General features: G+C 38.8%; 1 protein-coding gene across 5 annotated transcripts in view; it reads right to left on the minus strand.

Annotated features, from left to right (window-relative positions):
* sema6e (sema domain, transmembrane domain (TM), and cytoplasmic domain, (semaphorin) 6E) overlaps nucleotides 1-26,136 on the minus strand; it is a 144,163-nt gene that overhangs the window by 105,488 nt on the left and 12,539 nt on the right. For 4 of the 5 annotated variants that reach the window (XM_047597848.1, XM_047597849.1, XM_047597847.1 and 1 more), the window contains exon 2: nucleotides 22,524-22,605. The gene's annotated coding sequence lies outside the window, so the exon portion shown is untranslated. Of the gene's footprint in view, nucleotides 1-22,523; nucleotides 22,606-23,740; nucleotides 23,833-26,136 lie in introns of those variants that run through there. The other variant, XM_047597843.1, reaches the window with a different exon arrangement.

The raw sequence follows: 26,136 nt of genomic DNA on the forward strand, positions 1-26,136 counted from the left end.
TTAGATGAGCCAGGCCCCGAGCTCGGGCGCTGGGCACAATGGCTCTGCTGTGCCCGCAAAATTAGTTTAAAGCAACAGGCAGAGACCTGTACGATGTCACTGGAGTCATCCATCACTGCAAATCCATTTCTCTGAGCCGCGCTATCAACCCTCTCCTCACCTCCCACACCGCGCAGCACACCAGCAGGTAAAGACAGATTCTGAAGCAGATGTTTCAGGGATTAAGTTACCCATATTTTTCAAAACCATTTGGCATTTACTGTGTGAAATAATGTGACTTAAATTTTATTTAAGTTTTTATTCCACGCAAATCTTCAGACAGTTTTTTCCCCAAAATTAAGATATATATTTTGGATCAAACAAGTGATACTACAGTGGATCAAGTAATACTATAGCGATAAAAGACATCAAGGGTGCCAGCTGATCGAATCATCTCATTAACTTTCCCCAAGCCTGTGGAGAGATAGGAGAAGGGTGGATGGGGTGAGGTGAGGGCGGAGGAGGTAAGGGAGGATTGGTTTAATGAAGACTCCTGCCGTGAGAGTTCGTCTCGCCTACGGTGCAGACTTGTGAATAAGCCTGGCAGACAGATGGGCTGAGGAATTGATCAGTGGAGACAGTCCACAGAGACCTGCACAGACTCAGAGGCTGTGTTTTAGTCAAGGTGGAGTACACAATCAAGGATATCAAAGACGATGAAATGTCACTGGAATTTACTACCAGTGGGAGAGAACTAAAGTGAAACGCTCAAATGCACAGAAGAACACAGGCTCAAGTGGAGTTTCATATGAGCCGACAGCGAGGGAGGGACCCCAAGCATCAAAAACAAACCACTTAATATTAATCAGAGTGGCATAACTTGAAGACTGAGACATGGAGAGGACTGCTGAATTATTCCTGGAAATACCTCCTCACACTGCTTATTCTGAGGCTATTTGGTATTTTGGCCCCTTGTCTCCCCGTTGTCCTTTTGAGAGCTGTCCCATTTTTAGCACAGGCTCTGTGTAGCATCTATCTTTCACACAAGTAACAACGATGATGCCCCCACCATCACCACCACCACCACCCTGCACTGCCACCCTCATTTTGATCATCTATTGTTCTAGGCTCAGAGATTCAGCCAGGCACAGCAAGTCCTACAGTTGTGTCATCCACAAACTCAATACTTGCCTGCACTGCTGATGAGCAGCTGAACACTGAGGTGATGAATAAATTACAATGCAGCAGTACACATTCAATGACACCAGGGGTCTATCTATTTAGTGCATTTTTGGTTATTTTAAAGTATACAGGTCAAATCTGGAATATAGCTACCTACTGTATTATTTGGTCAGCGAGCAAGATTAACCCTAATCTTAATTTTATTTCATATCTAGTTCACAATAATTCAACTGGTGTATGTATATGTATATAGACACACACACACACACACACACACACACACCCCTCAACTCCAATGCACTTTATTCATTGAGAAAAATAACAGCAATAATAATTGTACTGCCTTTATTTTGATCATTTTATTTCATGCCACAGAACATACTGTATAGTTGTTTTTATCGCCCTGCAACACAATGTTTTGTTTGTATGCTTTTCACACAAAAATGGTTACAACAACACTTTAAGCTGAAGTCATAGCTAAAGAAACAACTAGTGATGCCCTTCACAAACCCACTATCCATGTTCTTTTTGTTGTCTGCAGTGCGTTTTCTTCCACTTCTGAGACAACTGTCCTGCTCGTCACACAACTGTTAGTGCTCAGACACAAAAATGTATCAGCTGCTTGTATAGAGCAGCAATGGACAGGGAATGGACACAGGGTTAATCGGTCAGAATTTTTAAAAAAGAAGAAATCAGAAAGCAGAAATCAAAGAGGAGTGGAATAATATTTGTAACATGTAGTCAGTTTATAAAAAATGTTTTCTACATCATCTACATGGTGATTTGTGAGACAGCTCCTCTCCTACCCTTGCCGTCAGATGCAGCAGTTTAGGACTTAAAATGGTCACTTGCAACAGTATCATAAGATGAGCAGCAGTGATATTCTCAGCCTCAAACGACACCCAAAGATTTCAGCAATTCTATGCAATTATACAGTATTCACATTTAAATATGTCAGGTTTAAATCAAGTTTGCAACACTAGCAGTGACAGTTTTCTTTGACATTTCTCAAAGGAGCGTAACCAACTTGGCAAAGAAAGTGCATCAAGCACAACAGGTTGTTGTAGTTAGATTTGTGGTGCCCCAAAGGCTCCGACACCTCCAACAATTCAGGTCTAACGCTATCGCCATGGTTACCACTGCCTGACACCTCTGAAACTGGCAAATAGACTGACCACAGTGGAACATTTGAAACGACACTGGCAGAGCCTGTATGCATCGTCACACAATAAAGACCTCGGGGCAGGAGGGAACAGCCAGTTACATCTAGAAAAAGTGAAGAACTTCATGGACAAACACGACAGGGGGTGAAAACGGGGACAGCACTGGCAGGGTGTCCATCTCCAGCTTGCACATTGTGGAATGTTAATTAGGCCTACACTGACAAGACACCACCCTCTTAAATGTCACCTCCTCGTGAGGAGAGCGGGGAATTGCGAACTTCCGTCAGGCAAAGGCTGGGGTGCTTCATTCGCTTTTCCAGCAGCAATTTCTTTTCTGTTCTCTTTACCTCGAGCATTTTCTCTTAACATTCTCCGGCTCCTTCTAGCAGCCCCTCTGTTATGCTGTTTGCTCTGTGATGAATGGCTCCATTTCAAGTTGAGCTTTTTTTCTTTTAGCTGGAATAGATTACAATCTGTGCAATTGTGCGGAAACAAGATTGATCTCACACGAAAAAAAAAAAAAAAAACTTCGGGGAGGGTGCAAGCACAGAACAAAAAATATAGACTGCAAATGCACTTCATTCTAATGCAAAAATGTGCAGACCTATTTCTCTGACGAAGGCGTTTCAGGCCACTGTGGCTCTTGCACAACCAAGATGTGATAAGAGGGCAGGGAGGTATAAACAACTAATGTGGTAGTTTGTGATGAGACATGACACAGTTGAGAATACTGTGGCCTCTTAAATGGCAGGCCTCGTTATCTGGACTATTTCCTGGCCTCAGAAGGGCAGAGATTCAGATAATGGAGCATCCGAATGAGAGGTTGTTCAACCAATGAGTTAATGCATCAGTGACAGTGTACACTATAGTGTATTTTACCACTAATATGAATCCATTGTGAGTTTGTGTCAGTGGCTGTGTTCCAGTATTTCTATTTGTCAAGATTTACGGTTAATGTAGAGTCTAAAGAATGGCCTGGGGTTACCATTAAATATTAAGCCATATATAAATTATAAATTTATAAATTACTAGTAATAATAATTGCCTCGCTAACTATTCAAGCAAAATGAATCATATAGGGCAAGCGAATTGGAAAATGGATTTCTTCTGCTAAGGTGATTGGAGAGCTGTGGTTTTAAACTTTAATTCAGGGCGGCATCAGTTATGACAGTTAAACGATAATAAAAACTGAAAGAGGGAAGATTTTTAATAATCTTTTCTGTGCAGAGATGAGGAGCGGGCATTCATTCAAGTGATAGAAAAAAATGACGTGTTTATGTCTTTGACTGAACCAGTTCAGTTAAATGCAGGTACAGGAGGTGGAACATGATGGGGGTATGGGGGTAGTAGGTGTCATTGGTGTAATAACACACAAGCCTTGAGGTTGCCTGTGCTCCCCCTTCCAGAAGTAAAAGAAATGCTTTTACATTCTCCAGCTGGGTGCCAAGGGAGAGTGAAAGGGAAACGGAATGAGTCTTATGGAGCAGGGAAAAACACCCTGTCCAAGGTCTAGGGAGCTGAATGGTTTACACGCTGGCTGCCAGCTTACGTTTCGTCTTAGTGTCACAATTTGTTGGGAAGAATTGCGGACGCTCTAAAAAGAGCCAGCTCTCTCCCAAAGCCTGAGAGTTGCTAAACGTCACTCAAGATCATTCAGCCACCAGGGAGAGGACAGAGAAAAAGGGAGAGAAAGGAGTAAAAGGGACAACAAAAAGAATGAAATGGAGACAGTGACAGAGACATTAACAGAAGATGACAAATAAGAGAGGGAGGTTGATGGTGAAATAACACAAAAAGAAAGACAATGAAGTAGAAAGGGAAAGAGGGAAATAAAAGACTTATGCATGCTAATCCTTGACTTGTGGTGCTCTGTCGAATGTGAGAAAAGGCAACAGAGCAGTAGAGCTTGGAAACGTCAAGGGATCGGATGTTTCTTTAACCGAACACAGCACAAATAACAACAGGCCGTTCTGAAGACTACGAGTTAAATGACATCTTACAGCGGTGTCCAGGTTTTGCTGCCATGTACACAGCTGGAAGAAAAGAAAAAAAAAAACAAAACAAAGAAGAAGTTTGCTACGCTAAAATGGATGTCGTCTGAGGATATACATGCCTGCTCTCATCTTTCTTTCACCGACAGCAGAGAGCGTGGGAACGGCTTTTAGAGTGTTGAGCGGAGGTGGAAGACTGACCCTGACTTATCGACTGGTGCTCGCAAAGCGTATCTTCATGCCTGATGTGGCCACCTGCCAAATACACAGTCCATTTAAAAATGGAACATACTGATTACAATAAACTTATATAAATATTTCTCCATGAATAGCTTCAGTGCTGAAACTAGAGTAACAAAATCAATGTTTATGTAACTCCATGGCTTAAAACTAAAGGATTAATCTGGACCATTCTTGGGTTTGAGACAGTTTTTGCAATACCATAACCTTGCTCGAGAGGTTCATGGTATAGTCAGTACATACCTTTACTTGTTATGATGAGACAGATTAAGATCACAGCAGGAGGACTATTCAAGTACTTAGACATGTGTTATGAAAACTGGATACAAAAAAAAAAGCATTTTAGTTTTCTCAGTCCCATTTGAAATGATTATATCATGAAGTTTGTCAACACTTTGCTTTTGACTTCACTTTGCCTCATGCTGAGTTAGAAGATTGAACACCTGAATCCATTTATTATTTTAATGAACCTTCATCATGCAAAGTCATGCCGCATTACTTGCTAGTAGTTCCTGCTTCACTGCAAACAACTGCACAACCTTTGATATTAAAACGATGGAAGGGATTAGCTGCATTTCTAAGGAAAAGACTTAAACCAACTTGGCTGATATATCATGCAATTTAAGTGAGATCAATCTGTCATAATTATAATTTTTAGTTTTTTGAGATGAACAAAGTGTTTCTGCCTGCTGTGGAAAATCCAATCCACAAGAGATAGAAGAAAGTAGTTTTTTTCTCAACTATTGACAATAGAAAGGAATGACCAGAAGGTCTGAATAAGATGACCAAGATGGACACTTGGCCTGATACAAGACTCGAATGGAAGACATTAGGACCAAGCGTACATGGTCTTTATGATTTAATATTTTCCTATTGAAATGGTTATCAAAGGTTTGTATCAGCCCTCTCAGTCTGATGGAAAATCTCTTCTGATTGGGCCAGTCTGTTCTGACTGAAGTGGTTACATGAGGCATTTTTATTGTGATTGGGTAATTATTTTGATTATTAGTGGAAAACTAGTGCCCGTGTAAACTTAGATATTGTACAAGATTCTTGTTTGCTCAGAGTTTGTTCAACATAATACTTAAAAACAAAAACCCATACAAATGTAATCAAACTCTGAAACCATCTGAAACCTTTTTTGTTTTCTCTTATGTCCATCTCTGACACTTAGACATTTATCCAGCTTAGGTGTGGTTTTGCAGCTGAATACATCAAATAGGGAGATGGCTCAGTCGTTTTTCATGGTTGCAATTCAGCGGGATTCACCATGAGCAAAGAATGTGAATATCTCATAACTGTTGGTTGTCTCAAAGAGCCACTGACAGCCCAAATGCTTCCCTATCAAGTGTGAGCCTGTGGATTTGTTGCTTCCACAGGTGTTCTTGTGTATCAACAGAGCTTGCTGAAGTTTGCCTTCAGTCAGTGAGCAAGGGCAAAATGTTAAACATGGCGTCAATATTGAGACACTCTTCAGCATCAGTTAGTGACAGCAAAGCAGTAAAGAGGCCCCTTTCTCTGAGCCAACACCGCTGATATGAATTTCAAAACATGAGGTAAAACAGTGATTAAAAGCAAATTACGGCTTGTGTCAATGAAAAGTCAATTAAGTGTTTCAGGGCTTGTGAATGCGGTTTTGCCAAGGCGATGAGAGGGGAGCAGAGAATAAAGGGGAAAATGAGGGATACAAAAGACAGCGGCTGAGAACAAACACATCGGAGATGAGACGGGTACAGGGGAAACATTCAGATGAATATAGCATTACAGCCAGACATGTGAATATTGTCTGCTGTGGAGACAGGATTTCTTCCTTCCTTCAGTCATCACACGGTCATAAATTATGAAAAAGTTGCTTACAGGCAGCATTCAATTAGGACTCAAATCCAATGGAAATGTGAGTGGGAATGTTTTCTGATAAAAGCTTAAAAAAAAACAAAGCCTCCCACCCTCTTATTCAAATGACTCCATGAAAAAGTCTTAGAGTCTCCCTCCTGGCCAAGGTTCAGCTGATTGATCCTGCATTCTTTATTTATACAGCAGTAATGAACAGTGAATATGAAAAAAGGGGTGAGCAAAAATAGAAAAAAGTATTCAGGCACGGCGTATGCTGAGTTTTTTGATCACCCGCCTGAAGCCTGCAGGAGCGGCAACGTTTTCTACATTGAAATGCAGCGGCAATGACGCACTGCAGCAGCCCCGGGAGACAAGGCTGAACACGCTGCTCCTATACCTTCATACGGTGAACCAATCTTTGGTCCCAGTAGGAACCCTCAACAGGAAGAAACAAATAACTAAAAGGCAAGTTAGTGTTTTAATTATTGAGCCTGAAACAAAAATGTGCAACACTTTCAACTCAAGAGGCTTGTAATGTAATGAAGAGGTTTGCAGCTAGATATGTGCTAGACTAAGGTACAACTAAGCTGGTGTTATTTGGCTTTAGCCGTTTTTGAATTGTGAAAGGCTCAAAAAAAAAAATGCAGAAGGGTTTATTTCAGGGGCAAATACAATGTCTACAATTTGGCGGTCGATGATTCCACTCCCTCCCTCAATTTGCTGTCACTCCATCCCTCCCTCATTAATTCACACAAATCACCACTAATCTAGTGATGCACACAATCAACAGGAATGAGTTCCACTCATGCACACACCAATACTCATATGCAACTGTAATCAAGCACACGGTGTTCATGACTTTTCTTCTCAGATCCCAGGCTCTGATAAAGGCTTTGAAGTTATTTAAAGACAAAATTTGATAGTGTCTCAGTTGCTGGGAGAACTAGATGGTCATCTAGTTTGGCTTGTCCTCTCTCAACAGCCTCTGACTGTATCCAATTTGTTCAGTGTTATTTCCTGGAATAAGCCCTGGACTGTTGTACTTTCATTTCCTTCCAATTAACTCTCTGCTATCATGGCCTTTGTAGTACACATAAAAAACTGAAGTTTTGTTTCAGACTACTGCCTGGGAGAAATCCTGAAACCATTGTGGCTGATGAGGAGATTCAAAAATCAACTGACAGTTGATCATAAACAGATACCGAGTGTTAGAAGGGGATTGGAAATGGCCCAAAAACTGCTTTAACTGCTGGCTCAGACCAAGCAGTCCTGTTTAAACTTTTTGCTGACACCAACTTAATACAGGCTTTTCATTTACTGTTTAATAAAGTGGAGCTCCGCCTTCATGAACTGGCCTGGCTGCTTTTAAAATCAGTGTTTCCAAGATAATGCCAAGTGGGAGGGAAGGAGAGAGGGAGGGGGAGGGGTGGTGAGGGAGAGAGAGAGAGAGGGAGAAAAAAAAAACTGGCATGCAACATATGGTAAATGCATCTCAGACATCGTCTTATAAATCTTTTTCCCTACATGGCAAAGAGCAAGAGTTTAATTCAACAGACAGAAGCCAAAGCTTTTTCTGCCTCATTGGAAATCTCAGTGCACCTGGGAGTGATTTAAAACCGCCAAGCACACAGGAATATTTAATAACTGTGATGCACGAAAGGCTGTGACTTCAGAATTAAGGACAGATTTTTTTTTTCACAAAGACATGAATGAAAACCAGTGCTATAAGAAAGCTTTATACTTTCTACAGCCTTTTAACATTCTTAAGGGAAACTGTTAATTTCAGTCAGTCACTCAGGTCTGTGGCCAACTGACTTCCCAAAAAGAATCAGGTTTTCCTGGTGGAACAATAATCTGTGACGCAAACTGCTTACCCTCAACGGTTCACGGTCAAAATAAAACGTTCATACATCATATACCACTCTTCACTAATGTACTTCAGTAAACCTGCCATACATAAAGTACAGTGATGTTTGAAGTATTTGTACCTCAGTATTTTCTACATTTCTGCCTAAGAATTACTCAAGACACCAGTGGATTTTCACATTTCCACACAAAGAGGACCCATCAAACAAGAGAAACGGAAATATAATGCTTCTGTATTTGTTAATTCAGTAAAATGAGCCAATATTACATATCTGTGAGTAGTAGCAAAGTAAGTAAACCTCTAGTTAATTTCAAGAAAAAATATTGAGTCCATCTGTTCAGAAGTGTTTCCAACAATTCAATTCAGATCTGTTAGATCAATGTAATTCAGATTCCACTGTGATTCAGTGTCCTATTTAAAGAAATCAGGGATTTGCCACAGTCTGATCTTCACAAAGCCAGTGTATGACGGCACAGACAAAGGAGCTTTCTAAAGACCACAGAAATGTTTTCGTTGCTCATCAGGTTGGAAAAGTTACAAAACCATCTCAAAATCTTTTAGAATCTGCAAATCCACACAGTCAGTAGATGACTGATCAGCATGCTCTATTGGTGTAAATTCTATTTTCTTACGACTTTCGATTTTTCTGTGTGAACCGAGTCTGCTATGAAGCCAAAGGTTCAAAAACCTGCAGTTCATCAAGTGGCCTTTGACACGGGCTCCAAAGGGGAACAAATCCCTGTAGACTCCTCGTGTTAAAATGGCCAACTTTACAGCAATATTAAACATGTTTACAGTCTGGTACAAAAACAGCTTTGCTCTTAATAGCTTATTTCACGATTCATTACAATGGGGGGTTAAATTATATGTACATATATATATATATATATATATATATATATATATATATATATATATATAATAAAATATATATATATACATATATATATATACATACATATATATATATACATACATATATATACATACATACATACATATATACATATATACATATACACATATATACATATATACATATACACATATACATATACACATATATACATATACATATACACATATACACATATACATATACACATATACACATATACATATATATAATATACATATATACATATATACAATATAATATATACACATATATATATATATATACACATATATATAATATATACACATATATATATATATAACATATATATATAATATAATATATAATACATATATATATATATACACATATATATATATATACACAATATATATATATATAACAATATATAATATACATATATACATAATATATATATATAATATACATATATATATTTTATATATTACATATATATATAAATATATATATATATATAATATATCATATATATACATATATACATATATATATATAATATATACATATATATAATATATATATAATATATATATATAATATACATATATAATATATATTATACATATATATAAATATATATACATATATATACATATATATATATACTATATATATATACATATATATAATACATATAATATATATAATATATATATATACCTAATATATATATATATATATATATACATATATAATATATAATATACATATATATAAAATAATATATATATATATATACATATATATATACATACATATATATACATATAATATATACATATATTATAACATATACATATATATATAATATACATATATAAAATAAAATACATAATATATATATAATATATATACATATATATACATAATATAATATAATTATATATATTATATAATAATATAATACTATATATATATATATATATTATATATATATATATATTATATATATATATAATAATATATAATATTAATATATTAAATATAAACTCATCATGGATAGTCAACAACTCTTCTGAATAGTGAGTGACGTGGCTGCTTTGATGGATGGGAGCTGTCCGAGGTCACTAGCCGCTAGCTGTCTCTCTGCTAGTCCTTACCTGAGTCAATGACAACCTCTCAGCTGTGTCGAGTTTTTGGTGCCTTTTGGATTATTTAGAAATACCTGGCTGCTTTGCTGCAGTTACCAGAGCATCGAAAGAATGTGTGCTTCACTTCAGTGATTGAATTTTGGGTATTATATAACTTAATAGTTTTTGCTCAATATAGCTAGCCTAGCTGCTGAAGTGGTTAACTAGCTAATAAAGCGGCTATTACATTAGCTGTGGGTTAGTACGACTACGGTTGTGTTACCTAGGCTAACGAGAGCTTGCCATGTTTATCAAATTGATATGCACTGCTATATCAAGTCAAATAGAAATTGATACAGGGGTGTTAGAATTTAGTGTGATGATACCTTTAAATAAAGTGTCTCGGAGATGTTAGTCGTGGAAGTTATGGTGTAATTTAAACAACCAAGGAACCAAAATGTGAATATTTGTATAAATATTCTGTCTAAAATGACATATTACCATTAGTGCACTCCAATAACTGACCGATTATGACTGATATATGTCAACTGTATGACCTGCATGATGTATTTTGGAGGATGCATGTTGTTAGGGGTGCATCACATCAGTGATTGTTGCAATGAAAAAACTTGACAGTCACACAAAACCCATGAATTACTTACCATATCTATCTATAAAGTTTTATCCTAGATGATCCAGTCAGGCTGCAGTGGATGTTCAACATGAGACAATGAACTGGGACTAACAGGACTTCCTGTCTATGCAGTGACCACTTTGAGTCATCCCTTCATCATTGATTCTGTCCCTATTCCAGTACAAAAGTGTTACCTTCAGTTTTGATGTTTTCCTGAAGAAGTAAATTTAAATATACCGTCTATACCGTCAATAGTGATAATCCTCCGAGTCATTTTATGAAAAAATGTAGATGAATCTGTGGGGAGTATATTCTTATAAGCAGCACTGAATATTGTGGTTTTCCATAATTGCTACACAGAAATATTTACCCGATTTTCTTTGACAGCACGTTGGTTTTAAAGTCCTGCACCTGTTAAAACTTAGACTGAAAACTTGCCTCTTACCTGGCAGGTTTCAGGATCATGAACAGGTGAGATATTATGAAACAACAGAAGACAGTTGGATGCAAATTTATGACTCTTCTCTCTCTGCAGTTTATGTGTCATCATGTCCACACAAACCAAACACGTCAGCAGACATGCTGGAGCACAGCTTTTGTGGAGCATCACTGGGGCGGGTGTACAGAGAGGGCTCTAGAACTGGATTTTGTTCCATTATGCACAACAACAATAACCAGAGACCCGCAGCGTATTGCGGTAAGCTGCTGAGACTGCGGCCAAAATGATTCGGCCACAAGGAAAAATTCTCTGTGCCTGCTGGGCCAAACCTTAAAAACTCTGCATGACCATCCATACATTCTCTTCTCAGAAGAGAGAGTTCACTTCTAGCTAAGAGCTCCAGCATGGTTCAGTGCCATTACCATTTGAAAAGGGATGAGTGCAATAGCAGGGGGGAGATAGACCAGCATGCAGAAAGAAAGGCTGGAGGGTTGCACGGTGAGGGAAGAGCGGATGACTTGTTGAACTTGGCACATGGATGAGCTTCATCCGTCAACAGGGCAGAACGCTACTCCCCATTCAGGTTTTGCCCTTGAGACAACACCAGCCCGCCTGAGTTTGTATTATGCAGTTTGAAAGCATATCCAAACTCAAGGGGAGAACTGAGAAGACTGCAACAAGTCTGATGCAATGGGAGAATTATTTTTTCCAAGGTTCTAAGCAATGGTGCACTTTTACATACTTCTACCCACAAGACAATACATCCATAAAGCTGAGATATTAAACACATACTTTTATTCCTGTGGTGTTCATTTCCTGAATAATACATCCCTTGTTTCAGGCTATAGGTAATTTATGAGAAAAAAATGTGGTAGTAGAGTGGTAGCAATGTCACAACTGCAAGCAGAACTCAGAGGAATATTTGGTAATAAACATACATAACGCTGTGCGTGGGGTATATATGCAGAGAGAAAACATGAGGACAGTAGTGTGTTTTTACATTGTTTGGCTCTGTAAACCAGAAAACTGGATGTGAAATGAAAAAAGAAACGGTGTTTACATCCACAAAAATCCTTTTTGATGCATAATGCCCCAGTTTAATACAATTACATTGTATGTTCCTAGCCTGTCACATGGTCCATGGTGTCAGATACTGAATGCAAACTAGATGCAAATGGGACTTTACTAAAGTTGATGTTTCTTCCATTTTTGAAGATCTACATTATGTAACCTGCATGGGACAAACTGTGGTTTATATAAGTAGCAGAATGCCATACTGTTGTAATGTACACATTACTGGATAATGATTTAACATATGAGCAAATACATGATGATAAGATCATAAGACCTTTAGCTAAGATTTTCCAAGTACTATTTCCATGTACCCACTGACTAGTTTTCCTTAAACTACACCTACAGTCCAGAAGATATACAATTAAGGGCAATTTCCAAACCAATATCTGTGACAGCTGTGCTGCATACCACATTGACAGTAGAGTTCTACACCTAGAAATTTATTTTTTATAAAGCCAAAATCACAAAAAAAAAAAAAATAAAATAACTAGTAAACCAAACCAACCAACCCAATCTGTGGGAAAGGGGAAAGTAAAAAGGTTCCCTCCCTGTGTTGCTCTGTCTGTTTTCTCAGGAACCTGTTACTTTCTACCTTAGGGCAGGTGTGTACATCTAGCCAAGTAAGTATCGACACCTGTTTTCACCTGCTGGGCCAAGGTTATTCTCCGCCAGCAACTGCCTTACTTCTCCCTTTTAGCACAGTCCCACGCCCACTTTGGAAGTGGATGGAGGCACGCACATTCACAAATACACAATCACACACCCACAAGCCTGCAAATTTAGCCAAGCCATTTCATGGAACGCTGAAGCACAAACACTAGGCACAGAAGGTAGACTATATGCTGCAGAATGGTTGGTGGAAACGGTTGGTTGGGTGACAGCAGCAAACATTTCCGGAACCTATGGGTTACTAGTACAGACTGGTGACCACTACACTAACACTTAATGCCTGGAATACATTTTTTTCCTCAAGAATACAAAAAATAAATAAATAAATAAAAATACAAAAGCCTTGTGAAACATCACTTTGACTACAAATGGGCCAACTGCTGCCAAATGTTGACTCTTACAGCAGCTTGACTCACAGGTCCTATTCAGATGTGAAGGACTAACCCTAACCCTAACCCTAACACTCAGACATAACATGGCTGCCACAATGGATATTTACCTAAAATTACCTAAAATTAAATAACAGTGTTTTAATTATTCTTTAAAAAGCCATATCAGACTGTGATTGACTTTTAAACTGCTCTTTGTGTGTTGTTTCATATTTTAAGGAAAGTACAGATTTTTACATATATTATTCATCACGTTGAAGATCAAATGCACTGTATGCGAAATAATTTGCCAATTTAAAATCCACTTCCACACCAGGGTCCTTCTAAGAACTGGTTTGTAACTATCAACTCATAGGTTTGGCATGAAAAAGCTGGCAACAAATCCAAACACCCATTAACGAGAGTAACAACTGCTGCCATCCTGAGCTGAAAACGCCTACGTGTTTTGACGACTCTGAAGGGCAGGAATAATCTAACGTTCTTTAGAGCTCAGAGGTGACAGGAGGCTGTGAGCCAAGCACCAGACACCTCCTCAGCAAAAAACCTGCTCAACCGGGCAGTGTAACAGAGTGTAATAGATTTGAAGTTCTCCACTCAGTACTTAAGAGTGTTAAATCACCATGGAAACCAAGATGGCTGTTTGGATCAGCCTTTGAGACAGTTTTTTGGTTTGAGGGTTTCACCTATGCCGTCACTCCTCTCGCTTATGAAAACCCTCCAATCGCCTCCTAGTCTCTGATCACCCTCCTGTTTTTTTCAGTTCCACAGTAAGGCAATCATCACAGCCCTGCAGTGCGAGCGTGTCTTAGCTATGGCAGATAAAGGCTGCGAGATTGTCAGTAATGATGGGTCCACCAGTGCTGAAGCTTCCCAGAGCTGCTTGTTTCAGCAGTAATTACGATGGGGGAATGGTGCACCGTGACTGGCTTTAAAAAGCTTACCAAGCCTTTTGCTTGTGATGCCATGTCAACTTTTTTACGGTAGGCAAGTCAGTCGAATAAGTAAAAAGGACTTAAAAGCTCAACAAAGTGTGTGAAACAAAGAGGTAAAAAGAAGAGGCGGCAGGCTGTGTAGTGAGTGATGTGGAGGCTGAAAAAAAGGGAAAGTGCTCCCAAGTCTATGAATAGGAATGAGATTAGATCGTTGATGCTCGGTGTCCTCCAATCACAGCTCCGTTGAAGATGAAGGTGGAGAGTGAAATGATAAGACAGGTGAAAAGAAATACAAGAGAGAGGACAGAACAAATAATAGGGGAGGATGATGAGTTCAGAGAGGCAGGAGGAGGAATGATTGAAAATAACGCTAACAGGAAGAAAAGACAGATAAGTGTGAGTGTGCGTGCGTGTGTGTGTATGTGTGTGTGTGTGTGTGTGTGTGTGTGTGTGTGTTTGAAAAGATTCTGCTACACTACAATGAAAGAAAAAAAATATTCTACCATCTTGTTTCCCTGTGCTAGTTTCTTTGAAGCCGGCCCTCAGTAATCACCATCTTCACCCTCTCAGATGCTTCATCCATGTCTTCTGTTCTCATCCCATCCTTGCACTCTCAATCCCTGATCTCTGAGACACACAGGTGCTTATGAGAAGAGCGCTTAACCCCCCTCTCCAAGGATCAGCCCAGTAGAAGGTGCGTGCGTTATGCAGAGAAATTCAAGGCAGCTTTGGAGATAGTGTTCTTCTTCTGCACCCCACAATCGGGCAGAAATTGGTTACTGAGTACAGGGGCAAAAAAGGGATGAATAAGGATGAATAATGATTTAAACAACCACACATACTGCATGCAGTGGTCTGAAATGGTCAATAATATTAAAAAGAGTAGGTGTTTTGGGGGTCTTGGGAGTGAAGAAGATTTAGGGTTCATGTCCACCCTATGACTCCCATAGGCAAGTCACCATTACGGGTCAGTCACAAGGTACTGAGGTACGCGCCAAGGGTGGCCATAATAATGGGCTGCTTAACTCCCATATTAAAATAAGTGCATTTATTACTAGAACAGAGATGAAAAACTGGTGCCTATTTATTGGTTCATATGGCTATAGAACATTTTCTCGGGGAAAAGGCAGACGAAGCTCAGAATATCATTTCATGCATTTAAATCGTATCTATGTGTGTTGAGGGCGTGTTCTAAATAGCACTGCTGTAATCTCAGATGAAGGAAAACATACCAAACTCATTATATCATTGTGTGATTATAGAGGAAATACTGAGTCAACTTGGGGGACCAAAAAATAAAATCCCAATCTGTTATTGGAAGACCAATAAGCAACCATCAAAAGAAAAACAAATCCACACCAAAAACAAATACTCAATCAAATTATTTCTGTTAAAAATATAATAGTTTGCCCACAGATTCCTGTCCTGCTCATATTGGAGTTTTTGCAGAATAAGAAAGAAGCTAACCCAAAGTTCTCAGCACAAAACTCTTTGGATGTGAATTCATTAATGCCAGGCAAAGGTTTCCTGGGCCAATCAAATAGCTTGGTCAGGTGACTGGAAGAGAAACAGTGACGTAGTACTACATGATGCGTCTGATGTAAAAGATATCAACATTGAAATAGGACAAACAGTGATTAAGACATGCGTCACCAAATAAGTCACATTATTTGTTGTCATGACTGGCTGGATGATTATCTAATGGCGTGGAGAGGTATTTTTTCCTCTGCATTGGTTGAAACAGGCCAGTAATAAATTTAGGAAATGCTGTGTTACCAGTACGTCAGGCTACAATAACAATTTGATAATGAGTTAAATCAACATAAACTTTTTTGCTCAAATCCAAGTTGTGCTTTCTTTGTTATATATCAAAGTACAGACTATTGTTACTGTTGGTGGAACAAAGATTATTTTCCATCGTAGACACATCAGCTGTAATGGTTTTTCTGACTGTAATACCTGCAACAATCAGCAAGCAAAGTGATTCCTTAAAAGCAGAGGGCATCAATTCAAGCATCTTAATCCGTCAGCGGCCAGCACCTCAATACACAAGATGCGCTGAACTAAAGCTGTGCACATTTGTATTCCAGCAAACAGCTTGCAATTACCCATCTAGATGGCATACACTGCATTGGCAATTAATACACCAATCTTCCTTAATGCCCCACCTAGGGAATTTGGAAACATCAATTATAAGCAATACGAGAGCCTCTCAGATAAACTGCCTCATGCTCTGCAGTGGTCACAGCAGGATATTGGCAATAAAAAAAAAAATCCTACAGGAAGCTGGTATGCTTCATCTCCAAATCAACCTCACCCACCAAATCCTATTGAGGGTTAACTAAATTGTGGCACTGTGTGTAAAAACTATCGCAATCACTGCAAAATAATCAGCCCAGCTCTCTCTGATGGATATATAATGAAAAGCTGTCTTTAAAATGTAAAAGGAAAAAAAACAGCTCCACTGATTTGTGCTCAATAAGATTAATCAGGCTGGTTCACCCACATAATGCCAACACCTCCTGGTCAATAACCACAAACAGCATCAAGTACACCCATAAACCACTGGCTTCTATGGTCAATAGAGTCGGTCCGCAACACTGGCTTCACTGCCCTGTGGGGGAGGAGATGAGTGGATTGAAAGCCTGGACAGGAAAGAGTCAATATTCTCTTGTAAGGTTGCAACTAACGGTTAATGTCATTATTGATTGATCTGTCAAGTAATTTCTCCATTAATCATTTTATCTATAAAATGACACAAAGCAGTAAAAATGTGATTTTCCAAACACAAAGAGACACACTGAAATGGTTTGCTTTACACAACCAGGTGCCAAATGCGCAAATTCAGTTCACTATCACACTATATATGACTAAAAAATGTATTCTCTCATTTGTGTATCATGGACCGGCAAAGGTTTTCCTCAAAATAGCTCAGATTCATTTTCTCTTGATTGGCAAATTGATTCATCAACTCAATGGTTCAGTTCCAGTCTACTGCGACCGTAACATGGGCTGATGGGTAAAGAGATTCCAATTAGTAGTTGACATAATGTATTGATAATCTCTCAGTCATAGTTTATCACAGTCAGCAGTGAATGGTTTCTCCATTTTCTATCAAGTTTAATACTTTTGGACTTTGTCACACTGTTACAGCTGTGTGATGTTAGAGTAAAGTAGAGTGGCAGTGTATACCTAATTCCAGCTTTCTTTAAAAAAATTAATTAATTAAAAGAAATGGAGACGCACATCAAAACAAAAGTACTCACAGGCAGATTTTAAAGGTTCTGTTACCAGCCCCATGGTCAGTGGTATCTGAGTGGCTAAATTAACTACATAAGGAAAAACAACAAACTTTTGCGTTACGGTTCAGAACAAAGTAATCAATCTGCAGGTCTTTTGCACCCTGGGCATTGTGATAATATCTAAAATTAAGCGGTACTAATGACATGAGATGAACAGATGATAAAAATCCATTGCAGCTCCTACTAAGGGAGCAGTAGTGACATAATCCTTCTTAAGTTAAATCTAACCAACCTTCGCAAAGGGTTACCCCAGGGTGAAGCTTTAAACAGCTTATTGACATCTCACGCTAACATGGTCGAATATGCGTGCGTTAAGGTCTGACTGAGCCACCACATATCGACTGCATAGTTCCTGAACATCAAGACGGAGAATGATGTAAAATCCCCACCCCCGGAGGCCACTTAAAGTAATTACCAAGCTGCACGTGCAGATGGAGCCAGTGAATACATGAGATGGCGTCCAAGAAATTTGCAATCATACGTCATTTTAATCAATCATCATCATTTAGTCTAGATGAGAAGACGTTTTGAATTGTTCATTCAATATCTAGGCTATATTTAAGTGGAAAGACCAAACAGAAAATGATCAACACTGGGCAGGAGGGCTTGACTGCCTCTTCACTAGAAAACATCACAAAACTTTAGAAAAAATGGAAGCAGGAAGTATACTGTGGCCATGCCTTATTTAAAGAAAAAACAACAAGAAAACATGGAGATTATGAGACTATTCACAATGTATTTCTGACATTCTGGCAAAGTACAAGTCACTAAATCTTAAGTCATGTCTGTGTGTTGAGATTTGAATAATTTAACAGACTTTAAGCAGATGAATTTTGACGCAAATGGCAGAAATCCAGCAGTAAGTATTTCATTTCTTACATAAACATAAAACAAATAATCCTAACAAATAAAATAGCTGTATTGTTTCCCAGAGTCAGAACATGCTTTGTGCTCATACACCCGGCCCATGCCAATAAGCACATGCACGTAAGTTTCAGCATCACATTTCTTCATCTGCAAACTCGCTCTGCATTATCTGAGAACTTAAAGGATCAACATTCAGAGATATTTCCGTCAAATGAGGGAACCAAATATTATCTAAGCAAAATTCTGAGTTGAAACATTTGTGAAAATCTTTATCTTTAACAATACCCAACTGAGGAGAACCCAATAAAGAATGATAAAAAATTCAAAAACTGCTGAACTTTAAAAAGAAAACAAACTTTTTGTGTGTTGTTTTTGTCAAACTAATCTGAAGTATTGCCCCATTGTTGCACTCTGCATGTTTTGGAAAAAACAAACCTTATGTTGTTGTTTTTAATATCTTGACTTTTCAGTTTTATGCACCACATACCATTTGTGTTTTATGTTATGATTTTCTTTTTGAGAACTTTTTGCAAACTAATCAGCTGCCAGCTGATCTTTAAAGACTCCTGTCAAAAGCCTCGTCTTGTCGATGAACTAAGTCTGTTCTCTCCTTTTTCACAGTGCCACCTCTGGAATGGCAGAAGAAAAAGCTGAGGTGAACCCCGAAGAGCCTTTGCTTGCGGTGGACCTAATTTTCTCCCACCTCCTCAAGTCCCTGTATCCCTGTAACTTTGAAGTCCAGCCAGCTTTGAAAAAGCCTGCAATCTCCCTGCCATGACCAGGCAGAGGATTAGCCAAGCCCTGCAGGACCGAGTGGAAAGAGGACGAAAGAAGGCTGGAGGAGGAGTAGCGCCATTTTCCACAAGAGGCGAGTATGTGCAAGCGGCTCTCCCCCTGGCCAGAGCTGTGAGGGATTAACAAGCTACTAAGGAAGCAGAGAACAGACCTCCAGCCCCTTTTTCATGACTTCCACAGAAACCAATTTACAGCAGAGAACTGAGGGAGGCCGCTAATTCTCCCCATAACCGCCTCCTGCTTCAGCTCAAAATCTTTGTTGTGTCACTCACAGAAATCTGCTTTTGTGAGACGGCAAACATTTTCAGAATGCCCAAGTCACTGAAGCATGCATCTACAAAGGATTCAATTATTGACATGTGAACTTCATTGACTGGTAAAAGTTACAGGCAAAAATAAGCAGTTAAGCTCCTAATCTCACAATCAGTCTTGATAAAATCGGTTATGGGGGAAGTCACCCTGAAAAGTTTGCTTTCCCTAGTGAACCCGAAACAAGAGATTGTTCCTCTTTTATCCGTTCTGCGCTCCATGCAGTCAAAACAGTGAATGTACAGAATGTACAGAGTACCTAATATGTAAACAAGGAAAGAGAGGTGGAGAATCCTGGAGGTTTTCAAGTAGTCAAATAATTACTGTCATCTCATTGAAGTCAAGCACAAAATCTGCAGCAACTCTAGATACAAAACAGCAGCACTATCAATAAGTAACAGCAACTTTGCTCAAATGACAAGAAGGAGAAACAATAGACCTTGATTTAAAAGGAAAGGCGGATCCAAAGGCTGCCGCCTCCAAATCAGTGCTTTTCAGGTAATGGGTCTTTTGTCTTATCTGTGACTGAAGGGAGCTTGAGGACTTTGGCCTTCATCCCTTTGTTGTTACACAGTCTCTTGTGGAAATGGAGGATTGGCCCACAGGCGTGGGTGTGCGAGGAAGAGCTAGACGGCCATGCAAGCACATCAGACTTGAGCGGTCTTAATAAAGCTTCCCTCTATCCACCCCAGAGATCTCCTCACCCCAATTATACGCCTGACACCTCTACCCTCCTCCATCTCGTATCCCCCCCAACAGCAACCCACTCCCCGCCTGCAGCTCACCATCCAGTTTCCAGCTCTGATCACAGCTTTCCCTTTGCTGTGCTCAAAGTCCCAGAGGCCTGCACAATATCAGGCTGCCGGTGGCTTTTGCTTCACAGTATGCTGTCCGAGTTGCATCAGGAAGTGAATCTGTTTCTGTATTGATATAAGAACACTACTGTACAGCCAGTGATCACTTACTTCACAGTTAAAAATGACCCCATTCCTTTCAACAGTTGTGATTTTATTAGAAATCTATTCCAAAACATTCAGTCACTTAAATATTTCCAACAAATTTGTAAGTAAATAGGAACGTTCTCAGAAACACTGATAGTTTTGGAAGGTCAGATTTTCCCAGTCATCAAAACTGAAGATGAAAATAAAATGAGTTGAATAACCAATAAGTTGTCTAGCACAAAGCTTTTAGTCCCCATGTGATAGAAAAAAGCGAACAAAACCATTTATAGAAGTCGGTTTCAGGGAGTTGATTTTCTGCCATTTTACACATCAACCAATTAAATGATGATCAGATTAGCTGAAACCCCAGTGAGAATACATCCCATCAAAGCAAACTTTCACACAGACCGTAGAGTTTATATAAACTTGGATGCTGACATCTGATAGTTAACAGTTCCAAAGCTGATGTTTATATTTGGTTTATATTTCTTTCTTTTCTTTTTTTGACTGGTATATATAACAACAAGGCTAAAACTGTGGAATCAAGCTCAGAGAAGTCCATCATGCTCAGGTAAACAGGCTCAAAAACACTGCAGCTAATAGATTTGCAGTCAGTGAATGTCTTGTATGACTGGTCATGTGTACAGGCTGTGGATCAGTTAAACTCAAACACCATGAAACAAAGAAAGTAAATTACAGCGTGCCTGAAAAGCTTTTTTTAAGAGGGGGTAAAAACGTCTGTGTTCATGATGACACACTAATACAACACCAGATCACTTTAAACTTAAAAACACCTCAACAGAATCACTTTGGATGTATGGTCTATTACCAGTTGTTTTTTTTTTGGCCATTTTTGCTAGTTTCACGGTGCTTTCAAGGTCACAGCAGGCCTGCATCTGGCCAGCCATCTGTCTCCAGCCTTCCCATGAGGACCCCTGTCACCGGCGCTCCTTGGCCCTGCCCTCTACTGTCCACTTTCAAGCTCACCAGGGAAACGCTCAGCCGCCAGACACAAAACACTTACAGTGATTCTAAATCTTTTTGATGCTTTTCTGTAGTAGCTCTCCACTGAGTAGCTGACCACTTCATGACAAAGTCCTGAAAAAACATCAACACACTAGACCGATTATATCAATGATTGAGAAGCCGACTGCATTTGAGTTAATGATCACTGTTAATCAGCACCACAGATTCTGCATCTTAATTTTAAGAGATCCATTTACTCAATTTTCCTTCTGCCACTCCTGATGGTGTGCGATCTGAAAACGTCACCATTTTCTGCCTGTGTGAGTGTCTACCTCATGGGTCATCAGAAACATCAGTTGTCATCAACTGAGCCTCACCATATTCAGAGCAGTGAGAGGAGTTCAGTTAAAAACACAAATACAGAAATAGCTTTTTTGAGATAAACCACTTATGAACAAAACTAAGCAGAACACAGATAACACAGGTACCACAGAAAACAACAGTTCATAATGAACTGTGAGAAATGCTTTTGGAAGTCTAGCTTGGCCAATTTAATTCCAAGGTAAATATGTGTGAATATTAGGAGTATGTGTCCTGGGATTTGGGAAAAGTCCTCATTATTGTACACCCACTATTGGTTAAATTAAGTTGATAGATACTGTGTACTTAATGATTTATAAAACTATTAATTGGCAGTCAAGTCATGCTTTATTTTCCATCAAAGGACTGTAAAAGTCCAAAGTGTGTTTAACACTGACAGACTATTAATCCACTTTCATCAGTGAAGTGCCATTGATTAAATAGTTTCTGTAGTGGTTTCCTGATTATACTTCAGTTCTAAATACTATCTATGCATTCTATTTGCATTTAAGACTTCACACTAAAACCTTCTATCACTTTAATTACACAGAATCATTTTAGAAGCAAACAGCGTTCCTTACCCGTGCTTCCAAATAGTCTGCAGCGATCCACCAAACAGGTTAGTACACCAGCCTGACACACACTTCCACTGCAGCCGTCAGTCTGTGAACAAAAAAAAAGAAAAAAGAAGAGAGATAACTCTAACATGTGTGTATCTCAAACTCAATGACGGTGAGACAGCCTCATTCTCTAGGAGTTAGCAGTCAAGTCACGCTATATTTTGTATCAAAGTCCAAAGTATGTTTAACAACGACAGACCATTAACGCTAGATATACGATTCACTTTATCAGTAAAGTGCCAAAATGTGAACCAACTTGCTTTGAGCTCTGGGGAAAAGACTTTGTGTGACAGGTTGCTACAAGTGAACAAAATCATTTGACAAATCCCAGGCCTCATACTAGCCAAGTCTGATGATGGCATCTCAGCTCGCAATCTGCTCTGGCAATCTGCTCCGTGAAAAAACGTCTTCACCTTGCCAGTGCACAAACCTAAACAGAGCTTTATACAGTATGTCGTCAAAGAAACACATCGCCTGCAAGCTGATATGTAAAAGGTGTATTTTTGAGTAACTGGCAGCTTCACTGGGGTTGATAAACAATCTTTTATGCATCTGAAGGAGCAGGCCCTTGAGTATGCGGCAAATGTATTTAATTTCCTACAGCACACAGTCATTGCTGATTAGTTTTCAATTGAACATTAAACATAAAAAAGCAATTAGAGGTTCATGCATTATCTTAGATTAGTTTGCACTCAGTTCAAAGTGCAGAAGAACTCACAATAAGCCTCATACTCATTGCAATTTTAGAAATTCATTAATGTGGCCATTGTTTTCAGAAACGTTTTAAATTGAAATCTGTTTGTGCTGTTCGTCCATAACTTAACCTGAGGGTAGCTGGACATAATCATTACACTGTTTAGAGATGCTGTGAAATGTGGAATCACCTGCTTGGATCTTGAGCTGACTAATTGGGACAAATGGTGATGGAGGTTTTGACCTCAAACCCAGCACATTTTAAGTGGCAGAACCCAAGAAGACTTGCAGAGGCAGCATCCTCTGGATTAGTGTGCACTCCAGCTGGCAGCCACATGCTGATGGTGGTTCAGTTAAGGTTAAAGCAAAGCCAGCTCGCCAGCTTATTTTTCTCTTTGTTTTGACAAAAGGGCCGCAAGTCTCAAATGGAAAGTACAACCTGAATTTTGTGTATCAATAATAACCTATCCCAGGTAGTGTATTACCATGAGGCATGTGGTCAGCATTTTCTTGTTTTGGTGGTGTGGAATTTAATGTTGGTCGACAAAGGCCCATGCTCATCATTTTGTAAGAACTTACAGCAATGCCTGGGAAAAACACAACATCAAAAAGCAGATAAGGCTTTATAGAAAACAAATTCCTGTGCTGCACAACAAAGGTTCCAGACTATCACTCAGCACTTTCAGTTCCCAGACTACAAATTGCCTCTAAATGCATCTAGATGAATTTAATAGCATGCGCTTGTGTTTTATAACGGAACCAGCTTTAGTAATGTGGATCATGCCATCTGCATCAGGGTGTGTAAACTCTTGGAAAAAAATGATTTTACAAACCTAAAAAGAAGGACCATTACAAGATGATACCAAAAATACCCATAGAGGTAACAAAAAATCTAAAGCCAAGAGAGTACTGATAACAACACCAACTAGAGCAGAAATGAATAAACACTATACTGCAAAGTGCAGTTACGCAATTTCAAAACCACAACTTAAGGAGCAACAAATCAACATTTCGTCCCTGGACTGTTGACCGGATGTTTGCGTCGATTGTTTTCTTGAAATACCTTGGGCTCTTGACCTCCGGTCGGCTTAATTTTTTATGGATGCATGGACTCATCAAGTACCACACTTGTTAAATGACTATTCTATTGATTGGGTGAATAGATACAAGGATACAAGACAATGGGACAGGAGATGATACCACAACCTCTCGGGTTATATCAGCTCCAATTAAAAGATCACAAACACACTATGTGCTCGGAGGAAGGCAGGGAAGGAATGGTTAGCCTTATGTTGAGCTGAACATCTTATTGACCCAGCTTGGTGGGGTTTGAATGGCAAATAGAAAGCTAGAGAGAGAGAGTTGTCCTCAAAAACTGTCCCTGTGTACTCTGTACACACACTCCCCCCGCCCTGTTAGAGCGAAGCTGGCAGCAATTAGCTAATCAATGGAGCTTGCTGTTGCAAGATTTATTCACTTGTCGTCCTAGATCAAAACTACAGGGTGCATGATCCTCGCTGAGAATTTGCATCATTCAATTCCTGGAATCATTCAAACTAACAGACCAACAGACATATAGTTTTAAGCTTTTAATTTATATCTTTCTCTCTCAGGATTTCTCTTGCACCAGGTTTTTTTGTTTAAGATCTTGTTCTTTTTAGGTTTTCTATTTGTATTATTTATTTGTTGTTATTAGTAAGGGAGATTTGGAGTACGAATTAAATAGTTTTTGTCTGTACTGCTGTTTTTACTGTGCATATGACATCTTGAATCTTAAATATCTAATGCAGGCCAACTACTACACATTTTCAACTTTTGTTTCTTCTTCCTTTTCTTTAGCAACGCTTAAAACATTAAAAATATGAAACTATACTTTTTGATTGCATTGACATGTACTTTTTAATTTAACCATTTTTTTAGTCAGTCTGCAAGCAAAACAAATTGGTCTCAAGACTATATTACAAAATATATCACAATAGTGCAGAGGACATCATCACATGCTAGAAAATACATGTGTAACGCTTCAAGGCTCATCTTTTGATCAGGACCATACAACTGTGGTAAGTGTGTGGAATAATTCAGTCTGAATCTGAAACTATTCATCTCAAACATCACTGCCTCCATGATATGGAAAATTCAATTTTGAGTTGTATGGTTCTGTCTTATTTGTGACCTTTTTCCATTTCACTTGAGGAGCTGGGTGACATTTAATTGAAAAGATGCCACTGTAGATACTAGGGCTGCACGATTGTAGAAAAAAATGTGAATCACTGTTTTTTTGCTTAGAATTGAGATCACGATTCCTTGGCACAAAGAATCATGTGTTGTGTTGTGTTGCGTTGCGTTGCGTTGTGTTGTAAAGATGCTTTACCATAGGTCGAGGGAGGAGTCAGTGGCAGTGCTGCCTTTAGGGGCGCTTGAAAAAATCCGGGAAGCATTTGTTTGCGATGCCGCTCGTGTTGTGAAATGAGATCACGTGTACGTGTGAATCGATCGATTTATTGTCCAGCCCTAGTAGATACTCAGTATGAATGAATACTCAGTAAGTATTCATAAATGCAGATAGTCTCATGTGAAGCCCAGAACCACTGCTAGGATATAATGAAAAAAAAATAAATAAAAATCTGTAGGTCAGGGAAAAGTCAAACTGCAAAGCAACAACATTTCTCTTCTTATAATTTTGTGGCTGAAAGTGAACAAAATACCTCAAACACTGTTGAAAACCACAGAGTACTCTGGAAGCAAACACTACTATACTACTGTACAAAGTTAAAATAGAAACTGATTGTTCATTTTTCATTATCATTTTAAATTTCAAATCTCTTCTTTTGTCCATTGATCTTTTTAGCCCAGTGATCTTATTTAGAATAGTGCCATTTTG

This window comes from Mugil cephalus, chromosome 11, assembly GCF_022458985.1.
Source record: "Mugil cephalus isolate CIBA_MC_2020 chromosome 11, CIBA_Mcephalus_1.1, whole genome shotgun sequence".
NCBI classification, from domain to species: Eukaryota; Metazoa; Chordata; class Actinopteri; order Mugiliformes; family Mugilidae; genus Mugil; species Mugil cephalus.